This window comes from Pseudoliparis swirei, chromosome 2 (assembly GCF_029220125.1).
Source record: "Pseudoliparis swirei isolate HS2019 ecotype Mariana Trench chromosome 2, NWPU_hadal_v1, whole genome shotgun sequence".
Lineage (NCBI taxonomy): Eukaryota > Metazoa > Chordata > Actinopteri > Perciformes > Liparidae > Pseudoliparis > Pseudoliparis swirei.
Window position 1 is genome coordinate 18,815,260 of NC_079389.1, and position 23,076 is coordinate 18,838,335.

At 40.8% G+C, this 23,076-nt stretch overlaps 1 protein-coding gene across 2 annotated transcripts in view; it reads right to left on the reverse strand.

The window, feature by feature from the left end:
* The window catches only part of LOC130203018 (poly(rC)-binding protein 3), a 68,577-nt gene that overhangs the window by 30,345 nt on the left and 15,156 nt on the right, over positions 1 to 23,076 (reverse strand). For both annotated transcript variants that reach the window (XM_056428926.1, XM_056428919.1), the window contains exons 2-3: positions 10,412 to 10,476; positions 9,760 to 9,865 (exon numbers count right to left, since the gene is read on the reverse strand). The gene's annotated coding sequence lies outside the window, so the exon portion shown is untranslated. The remainder of the gene's footprint in view (positions 1 to 9,759; positions 9,866 to 10,411; positions 10,477 to 23,076) is intronic.

Below are 23,076 nucleotides of genomic sequence, written 5' to 3' on the forward strand. Positions count from 1 at the left end.
AAATCGCCTCATTATGCAGAACTTATTATTTTGGATCATGAAATATTTCAATTGTATTTCAATCTTCTTTGTTAGCTTCCAGATAACCAAAGCACCTTAGCCATGTGTCCTCTTTAGTAGAGGTGGTCATCCAGTATGGGTCAACATTGAGGGCCCCTGTCTCCTGAATGGTTGGTCATTCTGGTTAATGGCTTAACACGGAGGAAATAAATAGTTTAGAGGTCCAAGTATGGACCAAGTATGATGGTTAACTTCAAATGTGCAAATGCAGTAGAAACATAGCGGACTCTGTGAAGAGGACTTGCTCCGTATTTAGATGATAAATACACTAAGGAAAGCATATACTCATCAATATTGTTATTCCATTTTTTTGCCATTAGATCTCCCGACACGTCGGCTCTTTAACCCTCCTGTTACCTTTCGGGTCAATTTGACCCCATTCAATGTTTAATGTCGGTGTTCTTTGGGGTCAATTTGACCCCAGGCTGTTTTTCACTGTGTCAAACATATAAGAAATATCAACTTTTTTATATATTTAAAGGGCTATTTAGGGAGTCAACAAACAAACATAAAGTACCTCACACTTAAACTTGGAAAACAATATTAATTCTAATCATTTTCTGGAGGTTTTAATTGCTGGGGTCAAATTGACCCCGAGGGTAAAATATGTTAGTAAATGTAAAGGTAACAGGAGGATTAAATCCGGTCAGAAAGTGATTTATTTCAGACGGAATGACCCGAAGCAAACCTTTTATTGGCAAACCGCTAACACGAATACACGATCATCCCGTGCAGAATGTGTGCGTCTTGAAGGCAAATGTCAGAGTGTAATTGTACAAATTATAAACTTTTTAATGAACACGTAACCATTTTCACATACCCACCCGTCCACACGCAAATCCATGCATCTCATCATTATGTCCATATGTGGACGTCACAGGGCAGGCTGTATAATACCAACTCATTCTGTAGCTTTTATTATTGCATATTACTAAGGTTATTCATTTCACCCAAGGGAACTGTAACGAGTTTATATGCAGTGCGGTTGCATTTGTAGTCTTTTTTATTCTTCTCGTGATGAAAAGAAACGCTGCTTTCGGCGATAGAGAACTCAAATAGCAAAAGTGAGTGACAGCCTCTGCCCGTTTAAAAATCTGTTTTAGAAGTTATGTTGGCAGCTTCCAAATTGGAGCAGTACGTAAATGTTTGAACATTTAAATGACAAAATTCAGAATCATGCCACATCATGTTTGTGAGTGGGACTGGTTTGTGATGTTTGAAATGAAAGACGACCAAAGGAAGGAACTGAAGCAACAAAAAGTGCCGTTTTCTCCGGCTGAAGTCGTTCCTGGCGACTGATAATAAAAAAAGTTTGTGAAATATTCAGTTCAGTTCCTCACTTAGGGCGAGTACACACATCCCGATGGCAGGATTAATGTTCAACGATTATGTGACTATAGCGGGTCGACATGGATTTGCTGATCTGACTCAAACCAATATGTCAGCAGCGGTCCAGGCAGTGGTCTTCAGCCCTTCAGTGAGTCTTGTCCAGTTGGGTACGTGATGCGGAGCAACACAACCTGTCATCATGTCTCTCTGACACACACACACAAACACACACACACACGTTTAACCCTCCTGTTACCTTAGGGTCAATTTAACCCCATTCAATGTTTAATCCTCCTGTTACCTTTATATTTACTAACATATTTTACCCTTGGGGTCAATTTGACCCCAGCAATTAAAACCTCCAGAAAATTATTAGAATTAATATTGTTTCCCAAGTTTAAGTGTGAGGTACTTTATGTTTGTTTGTTGACTACCTAAATAGCCCTTTAAATATATAAAAAAGTTGATATTTCTTATATGTTTGACACAGTGAAAAACAGCCTGGGGTCAAATTGACCCGAAAGAACACCGACATTAAACATTGAATGGGGTCAAATTGACCCTAAGGTAACAGGAGGGTTAAGACCTGACAAAACAAGAAGGGGAAAAAAAGCAGCACATGACTATTACAAAACTGCCTTTTCACGAAAAAGCAAGAAAATGAGTTTGAAATTACAACCCAGCTACACTTAGTCTGAAGAGATAATTTTCCAGAACAAACGACTCTGCAATTGGGAACAGAATATGATTGTAGGCACTTAAAATACTCAACAGCTTGTCCAATATGTGCACTGATTAATATTTGTATTAGTCATGGATCAATGTCCTGACGTTTCTCTTTGTTAGACTTGTTTGATTTTCTGGCAAAGAATTAAGGGCAAAACACAACCAGCGCATGACGTCCTTCAAAACAACCTCATACATTTATTTTCCGTGTAAGCCCACAGAGGCGGCGGCGGCGGCGCCCGTCAATCCTCAGTGACACCCGTCAGCTTCAAAGAAAAGCAGCACATTTATCACATTCGCTCCCCGCTTTAAAACAATGGCGTGCCCCTGGATGACGACTGCTTCTGTCTGCAGGACGCATCCCGTCTGGACTCTTGTCGAGCGGCTGGTTTGGGTGGAGCTTCAGAGACGAGAGGCCTTTAAGTGGATGCAACCGAATCAAATCTAAGAGGTTTATCATATCACTGAACAGCCAACACAACAAGTCATTCAGTTGTAGAATTAGCCAATCAGAGAGGAGGCTAAGCTGGCATATGGAGCTTGGGAAACCCCCTGCAAGAGTTAAGTACCTGGGATCATGTCATGAAAGCAAATTTCAACCAGCTCATTAATATTTGACTTCACTGCGTTGGTTAAGCGCTTGTTCTCGGTTAGTTTAGGAACAGTGCTGGAGCGAGATGCAAAAATAATGAGAGCAGAGCTGCATTATGACATTTTAGTGTATAAAAAGTTACTTGAGAACTGTATCTTCTACTGTATAGGGCAGATTAATCATGTCCTGTGTGTGTGTGTGTGTGTGTGTGTGTGTGTGTGTGTGTGTGTGTGTGTGTGTGTGTGTGTGTGTGTGTGTGTGTGTGTGTGTGTGTGTGTGTGTGTGTGTGTGTGTGTGTGTGTGTGTGTGTGTTACAATTGCTCCCATTTTTCTTACCGTATACTCTAAGGATGTCCGTCACTGATTTATAAGGAATGCATTTCCCTGATGCTTAATTAGGCGGTCTGGGAATAGATGATGAACTACAGAACCCTCCCCTCCATCTACAAGACCCACACCATTATCTGTGCTTTTGTCCATGCTATTATTTATGAATATCATTTGAATATCCACATGTTCAAAAGTTTGGGGTCATCCAGACAATTTCGCATCTTCCATGAAAACTCACTTTTATTTATCAAATGAATTGAAAATTGAATAGAAAATATAGTCAAGACATTGACAAGGTTAGAAATAATGATTAATATTTGAAGTATTAATTTTGTTCTTCAAACTTCAAGCTCAAAGGAAGGCCAGTTGCATAGCTTATATCACCAGCATAACTGTTTTCAGCTGTGCTAACATAATTGCACAAGGGTTTTCTAATCAGATATTAGTCTTCTAAGGCGATTAGCAAACGCAATGTACCATTAGAACACTGGAGTGATAGTTGATGGAAATGGGCCTCTATACACCTCTGGAGATATTTCATTAGAAACCAGACGTTTCCACCTAGAATAGTCATTTACCACATTAACAATGTATAGAGTGTATTTTTGATTAATGTTATCTTTATTGAAAAAACAGTGCTTTTCTTTGAAAAATAAAGACATTTCTAAGTGACCCCAAACTTTTGAACGGTAGTGTATATGTAAATGTCCTCGTGAATCAGTGTGCCATGTCAACATTAAATCCCCAACAGAACCGCCATTGTATTCTCCATCCATATAGGCAAGGTGCAAAGCACCACTAGGACATTGTAATTATGTATGAAAGCATTAAACAACTATAACGCTGCCATCATTTTGAAAACATTCACTTCTGAGTTGAAATATTCAACACACAACTGGACCAATCCAATCCAAGCTAATCGTGTTCATCAGCGATAAACGTTTTTTAAAAAATCCTCTGAAGAAGGCAAGGAGTACGAGCCAATCAGAGGCAGAGTGGGGCGGGTCTACGCAAAATCGAGGGTGGACAAAATCAATCAAACTGCAAATAGCCGTCCGCGCCACTGCCAGAGATCAGTGGACGATAAGAGTGTGTTTCAACATTTCCCAGAAGACTCTCTGGCGCTCTTATTGCTCAGGTGCCAGAAGCTGCCGCATACCAGCCCCACCAGTACGTCAGGCCACTGACCACAGCAATGGTGCTGGGAATTGCTGAGGCCGAGCATAAATGCCCGTTTTACAATCAATATGGGTGAGTGCTGTCATTTTGTACATCTCATCACATGGCTCCATGTTTTAGTTGATCGTACTGCACTTAGTCACATTGCTTCATGCTAATCCTGTTGCTCCACCGAGGAGGCTCTGTTCTCGTTAAGTGTCTTTGTTTGTCAGCAGGACTAGAGCAACTCAACTGATTTGGGTGTAGCATGGGCCAAGGAAGAACCCATTTTGGGGATGGATCCAAATCACGCGTTAGATACACAAATTATACCACAACTGAGACCCGACTGCGCTCAGGAGAGACGTTTTCTGAGACCACGCCCCTTTTTGTTATTCTCATATCTGTGAATATGCACGCATTAAAATGAGCATGCTTTAAAAAAGGTAATAACTACTTGTGGTGGTGCCGGAGCATTACCTATAAAACTAGAACGGGCACTCGGTAGAGCGCATGCCTTCGCATATCACAAGATTGGGCATTGAATTATGAACATTTTGGCATTAGTTGCATGCCAATTGGATAAAAATTGACCACGCTATGGTAAAAAGAAGATTTTGACCTTTCCATGACCTTGACCTTTGACCCGATTGATCCCAAAATCTAATCAAATGGCCCCCGGATAATAAGCAATCATCCCACCAAATTCGGTTTAAAACTTTTTTTGTTATGCGAATAACACGCATACAAATAAATACACGGCGATCAAAACATAACCTTCCGCATTTTCAATGCGAAGGTAACTATATTTGACTTAGAAAAGCAATCTGCAAAAGCAAAAGAACTTCAAATCAATAAAAGAAAAAATGTGACGCCATGCATGTGATGTGAAATGATCTCAATCACTGAAGCGACTCACACCAGAGTGTGTGACGTGCTTTGAAACTGGTCAACGTAGCGATTCATCGGAATGAATAATGTGGCTCGTTTTATTTGGACGAGGTTACAAAGGAAAGTTGTCTGAATGTGAAAGAGTATTCGATTGCCAACGTGTTCGTGTTCAGAGATGTACTTTCCTTGAAATAGGCATTGGCACATGCATGACGGCTGCCTCGCTTATGTATCCGTATGAAGGCCAGAGGTAGCAAAAGCACAGTGTTTTCTTCTGGAGGGATGGGAAAGGCCGAATCCGCTGACTTGGTTCTGTCCAAAGCAGCGCTTTGTGGAGGGAGCAAGCTTTGATATTTATTTTTCTTCTGAGGATTAATCTTTAAAGCTTTGCGCCAAGTATTCCAGTAGTCGAAAACCACATAAATGTACACTACCGTTCAAAAGTTTGGGGTCACTTAGAAATGTCTTTATTTTTCAAAGAAAAGCACTGTTTTTTCAATAAAGATAACATTAATCAAAAATACACACTATACATTGTTAATGTGGTAAATGACTATTCTAGGTGGAAACGTCTGGTTTCTAATGAAATATCTCCAGAGGTGTATAGAGGCCCATTTCCATCAACTATCACTCCAGTGTTCTAATGGTACATTGTGTTTGCTAATCGCCTTAGAAGACTAATGTCTGATTAGAAAACCCGTGCAATTATGTTAGCACAGCTGAAAACAGTTATGCTGGTGATATAAGCTATACAACTGGCCTTCCTTTGAGCTTGAAGTTTGAAGAACAGAATTAATACTTCAAATATTAATCATTATTTCTAACCTTGTCAATGTCTTGACTATATTTTCTATTCAATTTTCAATTCATTTGATAAATAAAAGTGAGTTTTCATGGAAGACACGAAATTGTCTGGATGACCCCAAACTTTTGAACGGTAGTGTATATGCACAGACACGTACGCTCAAAGGATATAATATAAAAACATGCAGAGTGGAACACCCGGTTCTGTTTCTCCTGTGTCTCCTATGTCTCCTCTGTGTCTCCTCTGTCTTGATTGGTTAATTCCCTTCACCTGCCCTCAGCCACTCTTGTCTCGTTAGTGTCTGATGTCGTACACCTGTGTTTCCCCCCTATATAGTCAGTCAGTCTTTCCCTTGTCATCCTGATGGATTGTTGTCTGTAGTTGTTGTCTTTGGTGCCTGTGCCCTGGATATTCATGACCTGCCTGTTTGACCCTGCCTGCCCGCCCTGACCCCCGATTCTCTGCCTGCCCCTATTTTGACCTTGTTATTTTTTTGTAAACTTTTTGCTCTCAGTAAAGTGTTTATTTGTTATTTACATTGGGTCCTGCCTGTTCATCTGCACCTGAGCCTCACCCCGTGACAAGAACCTGACACACAGAGACAGACCACCATGCAGAGAAACTTAAAAGAAAGCGCGTACACTTCTACTTTCTTTCTTCACCATCACTGTCGTTGATGTCTTTTCTTCTCAAGCGAAGCGGTGATGGTGGACATGCGTGTTACAGAGGTGAAGCTAAGTAATGTCAGTCAATATTGAGATAAGCGCTTCACCGGGCTGTGAGAAGAAGAATCATGACGAGGGATGCAACATCATTCTTGGGAATACTCAGTCACCCACCTGGGTTTCCATCTTTGATGAATTAAAGAATAAAAAGCTGTAAGAAAAGCTTACTATGTATAGCATGTCATCTGGAATTAATTTACTTCACCTTTAAACACAACAGAATAATTTCCAGGGGACATTTTGGTGATCATATGAAATATGAGTCGGATGAAAGGTTTATCTTTGTCCACAGCATGTCCACGTAGCGTAACTCAGAAAGCCTCTGTTGTTGTTGGCTCCACCAAATATTGGATACATATCCTTGCCCAAATATGGAGGCGTGTCCCCGACGGCTCCTTTTGTCCCTCCTGGTCGCTTTGTTTAACGATTTTGTGAAATACATTTTGGTACATTTTGTTCACGATATCTTTTCAAGTCTAAATGTTGGTAAATGTGATGGATGACGTCATATCAGCCAGCTGTTTGTCGTCAGTCACTGGTGAGCATGTGACATGAACTGGGACGACCAGGGTGTAGTAGTGTGGACTGGAATCCCACAATTTAATACACATAAATCATTGGTACACTAATTGTCCATTAAAGTGTCACATTACAATTATTACTTGAACTTCCTGGAGCTTTTATTTACATTTTGGATGAAAAAAAAAACATTTGAAATGAACCGTTTGACACTGAGCATTGCGTTGGTCTTACCTCACGGCTTCGTGTCAAATCATTTGGGACTTGATATTGATGTGCTATTTTCAAACCTGACAGTATTGCCTTTTCCTGGATAACTCCTGACACATGGTGCAAATTAAAAACAAAGCTGTTACATTGGCAAAGGTTAAAGTCAGCCTGGAGGAATTCCTCCCCACACTCGGATTAAAGCGGTCAAACAGAATGTCACTCAACAAAAAGCGCAGCCCGATCTGGTGAGAGACTTCACAACTTCGATGAAATTCAATTCAGTTCATAAAAAAATAAGCGATTGAATCTTACGGGTGCGTGCATGTACTTCATGCCCGTCACCGAGGTCACCACTGGCTTTTTATTCATCGACCCACAATTCAGTCCAACCTTCCAGGAACGGCAAACTGAGCTGACAGAGTGGGCAGAAAAAAGGTGGGGAAGATGAATGCCTCGTAGTTTTTGACCCTCAGCCGTCTGCGGGAGAGACGTCTGCCCTCCAGCTGCGTGGCTGCAGCGCATGCTACCTCTCTCCGCCTCCGCTGAAATACAGGAACTGTTGCAGAAACGTCTTCTGCTCTTAACTCTCCTGTGACCTTTGGGGTCAATTTGACCCCATTCCAATGTTTAACATCTCTAAACAAATTACTAACATCAGTTTTTTTGCTTCATATTTCATGACTTTTCCTAATTTATTGGGGACAACTGGGCAAACATAAAATTCACATGATATGTTTTCAATGTCCTTTTATTTAAAGGGCTATTTAGGTCGTCAACAAACAAACATAAAGTACCTGACACCTAAACTTGGGAAAAAATATGAATTCTAATAATTTTCTGGAGGTATTAATTGCTGGGGTCAAATTGACCCAAAGGGTAAAATATGTTAGTAAATTTGAAGGTCACAGGAGGGTTAAAGAAGGCTGAGCTGTGCACGCTGAATGTCTGCATAGCATATTTACCACATGCCCTTATTCTAGCCAGAGCTTTAGGGTTAAAAGACTTTTACTGCGAATTACGCACAGCAACCGTTTTCATTGGTAACTTTTTACTTTTCTTTTGTTACTGAACTTGATGAAGACTTTGTTTCATTGTTTCTTCTGCCACGTAACTACATTTATTTGTATTTATCTGCCACCAATCAGCAAAGCAAAATATCCAAAAATGATCATAATCTAGGTTTCAGATTTTCTTTTTTAAAGCTGCTACACAAATATGAAATCATTACTCACAGAATCATCTCACACGACATAGTCTGCTGTGTCAGGTTGGTTGGATAATGAGTTGTAGTTTTCACGTTTGGAAAAAAGCATTCGCGTTACTATTATGTTTAAGCAAACCGCTAAGCCTCATGGGAGATTTTGTTTAAACACTCTGACACTCGGAGTGACGGAGAAGTATATTTGAAACTTACGTTCAGAAAAGGAAAGAGGAAGATAAAGAAGAGGCAGGGGAACATAACGAAATGAATGCTCGGCGGCTGTTCGATGTGTCGACGTGAACATCGAGCGTCTCCCCTGTTCATGACAACTACACATATTTTCCACATCTTATCATTGCGAGTGAGCCCAGCCTTTAGTTCAAGACTCAATCTAAAACTTCAAAGCAAGAACATCTGCTTGCTTACACCTCTCTGTAACGGAGGGTAAAACACACACACACACACACACTCAGTTTATCAATAACTTAGCAATTAATTTAGCAATAACTGCAATAATAACTCCATATTTACACTATGTTGATCTGCACTTCACACATTTCATTTATTTACACTACACACACATTTCATTTTCATTTACACTACACACATACACACATTTTGCACACTGTCTATATTTAATATTTAATTTAATTTTAGTCATTCGTATTGTATTGTGTATGCATATATGTTGTATATATACATATATATTTTATTTTATATTTTACTTTGTATACTTCTGATATAGAAGGATGTGGATGTGTACAGGTGAAAGATATAGATGTATACAACATCTGTGTCTTTCACTTGTATACATCTATATCTTTCATCCCTGTTTTTTATATTTTATATTTCATTTTTTATTCTCGTGTGTTTAGTTTATTGGTGCTGCTACTGTTACGACAAATTTCCCCTTGGGGATTAATACATTATTTATCTATCTATCTATCTATCAATGGCAGATCCAATGTTTGTCGTCACTGACCAGATTTGCGCTGCATGTTGTGTTCCCCGGGCAACCACAGGGCACCAGAGCAAAGTGTTCTCGCGCGTACGCAGATCAGTTCAGTTTTCGTGGTCAAGCCAATAGATTTGGCAGAAAAACACCCAGACAGTCCAAACCAGCAACAGCCTTTGAAGTCAGAGTGCAGCAACCCGTCGGTCACGATGCTCGTGCTGTCGGCAAAGGAAAAGCAGTGAGAAGTTGTTGTCTCACCGAAAAGGGGTCCCAAAAGTCTCCCAGGTTTTCTCTTCCAGGTCATGTGACCTGTGGCTGGCAGCCTTCCAGCAGAATGGGGAGACCGCACGTCTGGCCGGGGGACCTAAACACACAAATATTGAATGAACACATGATCGGTAACAAGTGCGGTCACATGTCAGGGTCACGCGTCGGGTATCAGTAAGACAATGTATACAACATAAACTAGAGCACTGGTAGCATCATCGGTCACTAAAAGGCCAACATGCCCCCGAAAAATGGGGAATAAAGCAATAAAGTGGGATGGAATTAAAAAAGTGGAGATGTGCCAAGAGCTGTTTTTAAGTTTGTTTTGCTTTTTCAAAGATCACATCACATTCTACTTGTGTGAAGACTTGTTTTGATACCCACTGGAGATAAATGTGCTCAATAAATGGTTGTGGACTATGTGACCAGTAGAAGTTAAATGTGAAGAGAGCATTGCAGTCCAGGGCGCGTTACTGGTCTTCTTTGCAATAAAAATTCAACATGACCACTTACTTTGCTGCAGAAGTGGATTGGGTCAAAGTAATTGTTGAAGTGGATTCAGCGGATCTCTGTGTGTGTGTGTTTGTACTAGTTACTGAGTAAAGGGAAGGAGGCATCAGTGCAACTAGCTCATGTTTCTTACAGGGTGCCGTTGAGTTGTCGACAGGCAGCGCTCCAGGGGAGAGGAGAGGAGAGGTGGAGCGGTTCCTGTGAATGAGATACATTTATTCATTTTTGGTGCTATTTTTAAAGTTCACAGCTTCACTTCACAGCAACAGATCCTTCCCGCCCCCAAACGCCACCGAGCCTCTACCAACCACAACCACACGCAGCTGGATATACTGTATATACACACACGTACACACACGTACACACACACACACACACACAGGTCGTGTTCGCTGCCTCGTCTGTTTCAAAGGGTTCTACCGCCCTCTGCTGGTGCTTCACGAGACCAACACCATGTAGTTAAGAGGAACTTCGATTACAATTATTAATTGTATGAACAACACCATTAAGAAAAAAGGGGATATAAGCATTCTAAAAAATATACATGTCTCTACTTATCTTGTGATTATGAATGTGAGTGTCACGGCACAGAAGAGGAACAACTTGTCGCTTGATCAGTTCGGTGAGCCACGTAAGAAATAAGTGGCCCCTGTGTTCATTGACTCATTATTGAACGTATTTGTTGAGGAGAACAAGCAATTAAGTGATATCAGTTTTTGCGCAGGCAAACTGCGATAGGCATTTGTTTTATTTCCTGTCTTTGAAAAGCTGAAATGATAAATTGGGGAAAGAACCAGCCGATTGATAGATCATGAAAAACAACAATCGATTTTAGAACCAGTATAAAGAGTACACTGTGGTTTGCTTTAGTATATGACTAACTAATACTTTTAAGAAGAGAAAAAGTAGTTTACTGAATATTATAATGAAATCATCACTCTGGAAAAGCACACAGAAAGACACACACACACACACACACACATGACATTATGTAGAGAAGTATCTGAAGGGCTTATCAGGATCCTGGGGTTCATTTCTGCGAGTCCCTTCAAGGGCCTTTAATAGTTTTAGAATAGTTCTAATATGCGTATGTCATACATTGTGAGCGGAAAGGCAGCCAGAGGGAGTGCATGACCTCACATAATCCACGACTAAAACACACACACACACACTAATCTTATCTTGAGAAGCGGGGTGGCGATCTGATCTGCTCTGAGCTTTAGTGCAGCACCGAGGGTCGGGGGAGTGCGGGAGGGAGGAGGATGGCGGAGGGAGGAGGATGGTAGAGGGAGGAGGATGGCGGAGGGGGGTGATGAAGGTCCCCAGAGGTGAAACTCTATGAGCACGCAGCATGAAAGTCAATGGAAAGGACCCCAGCGTGTTCCACAGTATCAATGTTTAATGATATCTAAAAAGGCTAATACTCATCCCCCCCTTAAGCTTTTATCCTCTCATTAAATATCACCACAATATCATCACCTCCTCACATTAGAGCGCTGACCCCGTCTGCTGAAGGACTCGCCCTTCACTGACAATGAACACGACTCTCTCTCTCTCTCTCTGTCTCTGTAGCCTTGAAGATGTGTGTGAGGGAAGGCAGCAGAGCAACATATATTGTGTGGTGTGTATATATACATATATATATATGTGTGTGTGTATATATATATATGTGTGTGTGTGTATATATATATGTGTGTGTGTGTATATATATATTATATATATATATATGTGTGTTTATATATATGTATGTGTATATATATGCAACATATATTGTGTGGTGTGTGTATATATATATATATATATGTGTGTGTGTATATATATATTATATATGTATGTGTATATATATGCAACATATATTGTGTGGTGTATATATATACATATATGTATATATATATATATATATATATATATGTATATATAACATGTCAAATTATATTCCCCCATGAACCAGTGACAGCAAATCTGTGAGCAAGAAGGACATTTACTCCCAAGGAGTTCAGCTTTAACTCCGGGCGGAGAGCCACACGGGCCTTTTGCCGTATGTGTCCATTACAGAACCGAAACTGATCACACACACAATTTCAACATTAGGTCCAATATATATATAGTTCTTTATTTTCTGTAATGCAATTCAAAAAAAAAAAATGTCATGCATTGATTCATTACAAATCAACTGAAATATTGTTTATTGTTTTATTAAAACTCAAATATCCTATCTCTAAATATTAGAATATCATGAAAAGTATACTAGTAGGGTATTAAACAAATCACTTGAATTGTCTAATTAACTCGAAACACCTGCAAGGGTTTCCTGAGCCTTGACAAACACTCAGCTGTTATAAATCTTTTTTTTTACTTGGTCTGAGGAAATATTAAAATTTTATGAGATAGGATTTTAGAGTTTTCTTAAGCTGTAAGCCATAATCAGCAATATTAAAAGAATAAAAGGCTTGCAATATTTCAGTTGATTTGTAATGAATCCAGAATGCATGACATTTTTGTTTTTTTAATTGCATTACAGAAAATAAAGAACTTTATCACAATATTCTAATTTTCTGAGACAGTCCTGTATTTGTAATCTATACATTGATATCAAAGTATTCATTGAGTGCCATTCACTTGTGAGAAGACTCACCCAGACGATGACCAGAAAAGGGAGTCGTGGCAACGAAGCAGGTGAAACTTCTCGGATGAAAGTGCTGGACGAGCAGCTTCCACTGCAAGGCACCGCATCACACACACACACACACACACACACACCCTCTCCCTTCCTGCTGTGTTGCCTGTTTATTTTTGTATTTTGGTTTAATTTGGGTTGCTTGCACCTGTGTGCGTGTGCGTGTGCGGTGCGTTTGCAACACAGGCAAAAGTTGTGTTTGCACCTCGGGGTTGTTGGAGGTCTGCATGAATAAACATAACACATACTGACTGATCTACATAGTGTGATGCACATCACAGCGGTCCAGTGAGGCGGGCCCACCGGCCTGCGTGTGACGTGTGGGGCCACAGTGCTTTGCCGGTGTTGAAAACGTGAAGACCTTCCCACACCTTGTCTGCAGGTTAGGGATCAAACATTTGCGATGACACAAGATCTAAAAAAAAAATAGTTCAGGTGGACAAGGTGTCTGTACCTTCTGAGTCGTGGTTCTGTGGGATCTACGCTCTCTTTTTAAAAGCTGCTTAACCCTCCTGTTACCTTAGGGTCAATTTGACCCCATTCAATGTTTAACCCTCATGTTACCTTTATATTTACTGACATATTTTACCCTTGGGGTCAATTTGACCCCAGCAATTAAAACCTCCCGAAAATTATTATAATTAATATTGTTTCCCAAGTTTAAGTGTGAGGTACTTTATGTTTGTTTGTTGACTACCTAAATAGCCCTTTAAATATATAAAAAAGTTGATATTTCTTATATGTTTGACACAGTGAAAAACAGCCTGGGGTCAAATTGACCCGAAAGAACACCGACATTAAACATTGAATGGGGTCAAATTGACCCGAAGGTAACAGGAGGGTTAACTGCAGTCTGTGTGAGCATGGGGCATAAACATACACCGCATGAAGTGATGCCAACGCACCCCCCAGCACCACGATGAAAACAAGGCGATGTGAGCTCTGCACGCCACGGCAAAACCGCCACAAATGAACCGGTGACACACACACACACACACACACACACAATCAGCGCGAGCAGGCAAAAAAAAAGTCAGAGGAAGTGCTTATGCCGACAAACACACTCAGGAGGGGCCGCACAGCACTGAAGTGGCCACATTCACACACAAAGGCCAATCACTGGAGCTTAGCCGGCCTCATCGAGCTTTTTTTTTAGTAAACGCCGGCGTGACACCGGCTGGAATGTCGTCCCGTCACTCACGTCGGCGTTGCGGCAAACGCTTTGCTTTGAAGCCCCTCGGAGGGAGGCCGTCCATTGTGTGCGCGATGACTCGGCCCTGTCGCTCGCGAGGAGGGATTAGTCACGCCACGTTTATTGGAGAGTGTGCATCCGCTTTCGGACTGCTGCGTTTTAGGGATATTTTTCCCCGCTTCTGAGTTTATTTTTATTTATTTTTTTGTGAGCGTTGGCGAACACTGGCACTGCAGGACTTTGCAAACTCTCCAACTATCACACAATAGTCCTGTAATTGTAATAATAATAATACTAATAATTTCGGAGCGGGAACGTTTTGTGCAGTTCTGCTCTCTCGGAAATCAGAAGGCGAACAAAAGAAGTGTGTCCACATTGGCCCATAAGAGGTCACACACACTAGATTTCACACAACAGTTAAGTTCCATTGTTACCTTCGCATTGAAAATGCGGAAGGTTATGTTTTGATCGCCGTGTAATTATTTATTTATTTATTTATTTGTATGCGTGTTATTCGCATAACACAAAGTATTAAACCGAATCGCATGAAATTTGGTGGGATGATTGGTTATTATCCGGGGATTAGATTTTGGGATCTATCGGGTCAAAGGTCAAGGTCATGAAAAGGTCAAAATCTTCTTTTTACCATAGCACGGTCAATTTGTATCCAATTGGCATGCAATTAATGCCAAAATGTTCATAATTCACTGCCCAATCTTGTGATATGCGAAGGTATGCGCTCTACCGAGTGCCCGTTCTAGTTTAAAGTGTTTTTAAAGAGTGTTGTTTCCATGCAGAATGAGTTTGAATTTAATAAAGTAAAGTAGAGGTAATAACAAAGAGTTAAACTGACCTTTATATGTTGCTGAATAAGACGGTTCAGGACCAATCAATGTTGAGAAGATGCTTTGGAACATCCGTGGTTATAAAGAGTATAAGAGTATAAAATGGGTCCTAGCAGCCTGGTCACATCCCCTAAAGTTATCTTAATGTTTGTAAAGTATCTTTGACAACTTTGGAAAGCGCCACATCCATTTTTAAAAATTATTATTTGCAATATTATTATCTTGATGCTGAAGGTTCATGCGTGGTTAACGTTGTGGAACGGTGGCATTTATTAATTTGGACCACAAAACCACACGGTGAGGATTAGGTACAACTGTGTCATGTGACTGTGGTGTGGCGTCACGTCACATAACGTCAGGGAAAATGTCATTTGCGCCACGGGACAATGGATACCTTAGTAAAAGTCCTTTTCGCTGGACTACTCGCCACCCTTGGTGGTAGAATGACGCACATTTCATTATCAATATCGCTGCATTTAAATACGAGAATGGGCACTCGGTAGAGCGGATACCTTCGCATATCACAAAGATGAATTATTGAATTATGAACATTTGGCATTAGTTGCATGCAAATTGGAAAAAAAAATATATGGTAAAATGGTAAAAATGTGTTGACCTTTCCATGACCTTTTGACCTTGCTTTTGATTGATGAAATCAAAAATCTAATAAAATGTCCCCCATCCCATCCAATCATCCATCATTCAGTTCAATATTTTGTGTTTTTACTTTTTGAGTTTTTTAATAATAACACATAAAAATAAATAAATAAATAAATGGCGATCAAAACATAACCTTCCGCATTTTCAATGCGAAGGTAAATATTCAGATTTCATTCACAGAAACACAGCAATGAATTGAAGACAAGTGAAACACTGAAAGGTGATATCTGCTCAAAGTGACGTCTCCCGGTTAGACGTCCAGGTTGGTTGGATGTGCTTTCATAATCAATTAAACTGAGAGGTCATTTGCATTTTATGATACATCCCTTCTTTGCCCCCCCCCCCCCCCCCTCATTGTGTGTGTGTATTTTATATGTCTGTGCTGTGTGTAGATGATGTGTGCAAGGCCACGCCTCTGTCTGTGTGTAGTGCACACATGCATGAGTTGCAGCAAGGGGCTGAGAAGCAATCGGCGAGACTTCAACTGGAGACGGGATTGCCAGTTGTATATCTTGACGCTGGACATATTTATGCCCAGAGAGGCTCTCCTTTCTGCCTGCTCATCACAGACACTGGCGGCTGGTGAACTGTGTGTGTGTGTGTGTGTGTGTGTGTGTGTGTGTGTGTGTGTGTGTGTTTCAGTGTGTCCAGTGTCTTGTGCATGCAGTTACACTTTTTAGAGTGCACTTCAATCGCATCCTCAGCACGCATTTGCTTTAATAGCATAATCATAAGTAAGGTCTTTCCAAAGAACGTTGCACGAGGTTTACCGTGACTCACCAGAGCAGGAAGTGCATATAAATGGTTTATATACTCTACAAGGGGAAGGAGTAGGGTTGGGTACCAATAATGATTAAAATGCATAATAAAACGATTATAATGTGTTATAACTATAGGAATGAACACACTTATTAACTAAAGATGTTTGACCTTTTAAATCTAAATAAATACCTTTTAAATTTAGATAAAAAATGTGAGTTTATAACGACAATCATACAGCGCTATGACTATATTTAAAATGCATTCTAGATGTTACAAATTATATTAACAATGCAGTAAAAATATTTTCTATAAATATATATATATACGGACGTATAAACTTCAAAATAAAACGGCACGTCCGAAAACCGGTGCCAACCAATAATAAATTGGGCATTTTAACCGTGTTTAAGCTCGCTCGTAGCCCGTAGCTCGCGCTAGCTATGATCGTGGCGGTCTGATCTCCGTTTTTTTCAAGTGCGGCCGCGTGAAGGGCGGCTTTTTACAGGTTTTTATAAATTTGTTTTTTAATGTCGCATCGTTTATGCTTTAAAACAAATAATTAGGGATCGGTTCAGGCACCGTTTAGGCACCGGTAGCGTTTTAAAAGTACCGGTTTAGCACCGGTATCGAAAAAAATAAGAAATGATACCCATCCCTAGGAAGGATGGATTTCTATGTCGTAGAAATAAGTGAGTATCGATCACTGGACACCATCAGAAAAGTCCATTTCAAAGCCATTTAGCAGCGACCAGACAATAACAAGTTAATTTACCCAGAAATATGTAATACTTATTGTTCTAGGGTTGTGATGTTGTGCCCACTAACGGCCGAGAGAGAGCAGGTGGTGAGGAGTTCCGTCCATCACGTGAATCCTTGAAGTTGCCTTTTGAGTTTCCGTTTCACCTCAAATGTGACTTCAGTTTTCCCATTTTGTTTCTCATCACATGACTGAAACGCAGATTATTTAAATTTGAAATGACATCATCAGGAAGTCCGAGCGAGCCAGCCCTTCTCATCCGCACACAGCGTGTTCCGCCTGTTGCTGCGTTCCGCGAGCGTATCGGCCACATCGTTGAGGAATTGATCAGGATGTGTTGGGAGAGTAAACGATGTGCGAGGTCAGCGGACGGCACGGCGCCACGCCACCCGTCTCTGGCCTGCCGAACCGTGACACAGCCTTTTGATTTATTCAAAGGTCACGACTTCGCCCTCGACTGCGATTGATTCTTCTCCTTGAGTCGTTGCAGAGAAGACGTCCCGCGCCACGACCTTCGTCCTGGGTTAGGGTTAGGTTTCTGAAAACGCAGCTTCAGAAACGTGTTCTCGGAGAACAATTGGGATGTTGTGTGCAGTATTCTATTTCCACAGCGGGGGAAGAGAAAAAACCGTCCTCATCAAAGAGACGTACAAATTGTATGTAATTGGTCTCGGAATGGGCGTCGCTACGCCCAAATGCAAGCAGGCAGCAGCGTGGCACGACAAAACATTTGCATCACCCTCTCCCCCGCCAAAATAAAACAATGTCACGTCCTGCAAACACTCCGTCCCAGAAACTATGAGGTGATGTCTTGAGGTATCCATAGAGGTGCAGCGGTGGTGTGTCGGAGTTCCTGTGAAAAGGGGCTTGCTAGAAAGATGGTGTATGCTATAACTGTTCAGTTGTTCTCGACAGATTGATTTGAAACATTTAGTCTTTTGTGCTATAATAATATAAACATTCAAGATGCTTAACCCTCCTATTACCTTTAGGGTCAATTTGACCCCATTCAATCTTTAACGTCTCTAAAAAGATTATTGACATAATTTTTTTAAATTCAAATTTCATGACTTTTCCTAATTTATTGGGGACAACTGGGTAAACATAAAATTCACATGATGATATGTTTTCAATTTCCTGTACAATTTGACCCCCAGGCTGTTTTTCACTGTGTAAAACATATAAGAACTAGAACGGGCACTCGGTAGAGCGCATACCTTCACATATCACAAGATTGGGCATTGCATTATGAACATTTTGGCATTAGTTGCATGCCAATTGGATACAAATTGACCGTGCTATGGTAAAAAGAAGATTTTGACCTTTCCATGACCTTTGACCCGATTGATCCCAAAATCTAATCAAATGGTCCCCGGATAATAACCAATCATCCCACCAAATTTCATGCGATTCGGTTTAAAACTTTTCTTGTTATGCGAATAACACGCATACAAATAAATAAATACACGGCGATCAAAACATAACCTTCTGCATTTTCAATGCGAAGGTAAATATCAACTTTTTTATTTATTTAAAGGGCTATTTAGGTAGTCAACAAACAAACATAAAGTACCTCACACTTAAACTTGGGAAACAATATTAATTCTAATAATTTTCTCTAGGTTTTAATTGCTGGGGTCAAATGGACCCATGGGGTAAAATATGTTTGTACATTTGAAGGTAACAGGAGGGTTAAACCTGAGATCTGCAGATGAGACTTGAGTCCGAGTCCAAGTCAAACCGTAAAAAGGACGGAGATGAATATGTGAGCAAACTGAGGCCTGTCAAGACCGTTTTATGGACCATTACGTTGCGGTTTGTGATGAATTACATTTCACGCTCAGTGCATCCTTTGTGACGTCTGTGCGCATGAGCGCTGCGACACCGAGCTTTGATTACAAATCACACAAACGATTGTTTAATCCGTATTCTTCTCCTTTATGACACCGATATCATCCGTTTAATCCGTTCAGGTCAAAGAAAATGACCCTTGTGTTTTTGCAATATGTTTTGTTTTTGCAATTTGCATACATGGAAAAATGGCTGATCCTTTCATCTTGGAATAGAGTCCAGAATGAATTTGAATGAAGCATATTTCCAATCACAGCGCCGGAATCTCTATCTCTATCCTGTTTTCAAAGTGCAGCATCCCCATTGGCCAGCGGTCAGGGTCACCCACAGCTCACTGGGACTTTTGACAAGCAAATCATGAATACGATTTCCCCCCCAATATTATCCCACAATCGACAGTCAATCGCGGACGTCTAAATCAAATGGATGAGCATTTCTTGTTTCTGAACCATTGTTTCTGAATTCTGATACAACAAAAAGTTACGCAAGAGTTTATTTTCGAGCCTTCAACTAAGACCGATGCACAAATATATGGGAATTCTTTAAAAGGCGACATGAATTTTTTGCTGATTATATCACGATAATTAAAGTTGAGCTGATGGTTAAGGTCCATTACCAAATGACTACCATTAATGTCATCGAGGATATGAGCCTTATTAATCCTCGGTACAGCGCCAGAAGAATATAAGCCGATCGTTTTACCAAGTATTCATTTCTGAAAGAGAAGTGGAAATCTATAATGTGCCTTGTCTAACATATCCCGAATTCTTTATACACAGTCAGCCATATGAGTCCCATGCATCACGAGACATAACCCCCCTTATGTGCATGGATATTGCGCAGCTGTTTTTCCCCTTACGAGGACATTTTTTTCCGAGGATAAAAAGTGCCAGCTTTAATAAATCAGATAAGTTGCAAACTGTTGACCAGTAAAAAGAAATATTCTGACAGACATTTTACTTGATTTTCTCCTTTTTATCAAAACGTAACACAAATGGAGCTTGATTGCTCCCCGGGGTGGCGAGTTACGAATGTAATATTTTCCTCCTTCTTAACCCTTGTGTTGCCTTCGGGTCATTTTGACCCGATTCAATATTTAACCCTCCTGTCGCCTTCGGGTCAATTTGACCCGATTCAATGTTTAATGTCGGTGTTCTTTCGGGAGTCAACAAACAAACATAAAGTACCTCACACTTAAACTTGGAAAACAATATTAATTCTAATAATTTTCTGGAGATTTTAATAGCTGGGGTCATATTGACCTCAAGGGTAAAATATGTTAGTAAATATAAAGGTAACAGGAGGGTTAAACTTTGAATCGGGTCATATTGACCCGAAGGCGAAACATTGAATCGGGTCAAATTGACCCGAAGGCAACACAAGGGTTAAGTGAGTTTTCCCGCGAGCAGACAGCCGGCTGCTCCGGAGTCTTTCGCTCTCCAGCTGACTCTCACACGGAAAGAGGTGCAAACTGAAGGAGCTATTCTATTTGATTGGTCACATTATTTGCCATGACTGAAGATTCCTAGATTGGCTTGACTATCTGACATGTTAAAACACTGATCAGTGGTGTTATTGTATGGTGTGTGAGCCTTTCAAAACAAACCAACACCTTCTTCATCAGACGCATGTACTTGTGCCACAGACACACACACACAGCAGTGGAATGAACCAATACACGTGTTGGAGAGTTAAACAGATGTGATAACAATATCGGTCTTAGTTTTACACGAGGACATAGCATCAAGAAAGATTTGGGAATCGTGACCAATACATGTTTTGAACAGGGCTGGTGGAAAAACGATGCACTAAAAAGCCCTCTTTGCTTAAACACTTTGGCATGTATCTTTCTGAATGTCAGTCTGGCATCGGCTGCAGATTTTTTACGCGGCATTCTCCTCGATTTCGATGTTTCCCACACATGGACTTTACCAGGGCGTAGCGTACAGGTTTAGTAACGGACGACCGAGTATATTTGAATACCTATATTTAGCATTTTTAAAATGTATTTATTATTTTTGATCCATCGATTGATTAACTAGCTGCAGGTGGCGCACGGGCAGAGAGAGAGAGACACTAGTACAATATATGTATATATATTATTATGTATATATATATATATATATCTTAAAATATATATATATATATCTTAATATATATATACATATATATATATATATATATATTGATATTTATCATTGGTCTGGGACGAGCTTATTGTGACGCTATACCTAAAGAACAATTTCCCCCTTTCAGGTTGTTTTATTTTAATATTTCACCCCCAAAAATTGCAAATCACTCTTGGTATCCCACAAATAATAGCATGACCCTCCCAAATTGTGTCCATTGCAGTGACCCTGCAGTTGAGAACCCCCCCCCCCCCGTCCCCCCATCTGGTAGATAGAAGATAATAAAGGATTGTTTGATCCAACCACGTTAATGAGGTCAGCGGCTCAGAAGACCTTTGAACAGCACTGGTGCTCTGATGTACATGCAAATGAACCGAGCTGCACATCAAAAGGTAAAATAGTTTCCGATCCCCGAAACCGTCGCGCTGCTCGCCGTTCCCCAGAGATCCAATATCAAGAGGTTCGCGTGCAGATTTACGAATCCTGTCGTTTCGAGGGTTCCCGCAGACGTCTGTGTGTGAATGTCCACGCGGCGGCATGCAGGGGAGCGTCGGTATGAGTCAGTGTTGGCCAATCGACGCGTGTCGTATGTGAAACACGTAGGCTTAGTGTGTGTGTGTGTGGTAAAAAAGGGTTTGTTTCTCATGTGTGTGTCCCAGGGGAAGCCTAATATCCTGCATCGCTAAGCAGCATTTGACATCTGCACACCTTCATCGTAGAGCCTTTCCTTAACATGGAGACAACGCTGAAACTCTTTGATGTTCAGGAGCCTTTAGCCACTTAATCCTTATGGGGGGATGGAGGGGGGTAGAACCTCCTACGTTTGAATGTCGTTTTTTGTGATGCTCTTTCGGTCTCTGAACATTGTACACACACACACACACACACACACACACACACACACACACACACACACAATGTAACCCTATAAGTAAATAAATACAGTGAACACCCCCCCCCCCCCAAAAAAATATATTATAGTTCCACGGTTTTCACACATCAATATGCTCATGTGTGGCCAAGTGGGGGCATGTAGCAGAATGTACATTATCATTAACCCTCCTGTTACCTTTGGGTCAATTTAACCCCATTCAATGTTTAACCCTCCTGTTACCTTTATATTTACTGACATATTTTACCCTTGGGGTCAATTTGACCCCAGCTATTAAAACCTCCAGAAAATTATTAGAATTAATATTGTTTTCCAAGTTTAAGTTTGAGGTACTTTGTTTGTTTGTTGACTACCTAAATAGCCCTTTAAATATATAAAAAAGTTGATATTTCTTATATGTTTGACACAGTGAAAAACAGCCTGGGGTCAAATTGACCCGAAAGAAGACCGACATTAAACATTGAATGGGGTCAAATTGACCCTAAGGTAACAGGAGGGTTAAAGAGAGGGGGGCGGGGGGGTAATCATGATGTCATACCGCCCTCCCGCTTGCAGAACGGCGACAGAAAATTAGCCGATGGATCAAGTTTCATCGACTCCGGGTGTGTGTTGAGATCACGCCACGCCGGTTCAATAGTCTGCCTCCTGCAGGGAAACCGGTCGCGGCTCCGCTCACGACGAGCTGTGTACGAAATGTAAAAAAATTTAAATTAAAAAAATCAAGAGGTTGATCTTCTAGGTAATGTGATCGGTGTCACGGTGTCGATACCGATTCCTCTTCACTCCAAACGCACGTGAGTCGTTGGTGCCGTGAGTCAAGTGAGGCGCTGGTCACGTGACTCATGTCAGCCAATGTCAACCTTGCTCTGTTCCTGAAGTGGTTCTGTGGTCTTGATCTACCTTCCTGCGAAAATTACTTTTATTTTGAAAAGATAATTTACATGTTACAAGTGTATTTTACACCCGTTGTCCCCGACGCGTACAAACCTGACGTAACGTAGATGGTTTAGGAGAAATGACCGAGCCTCAGTAT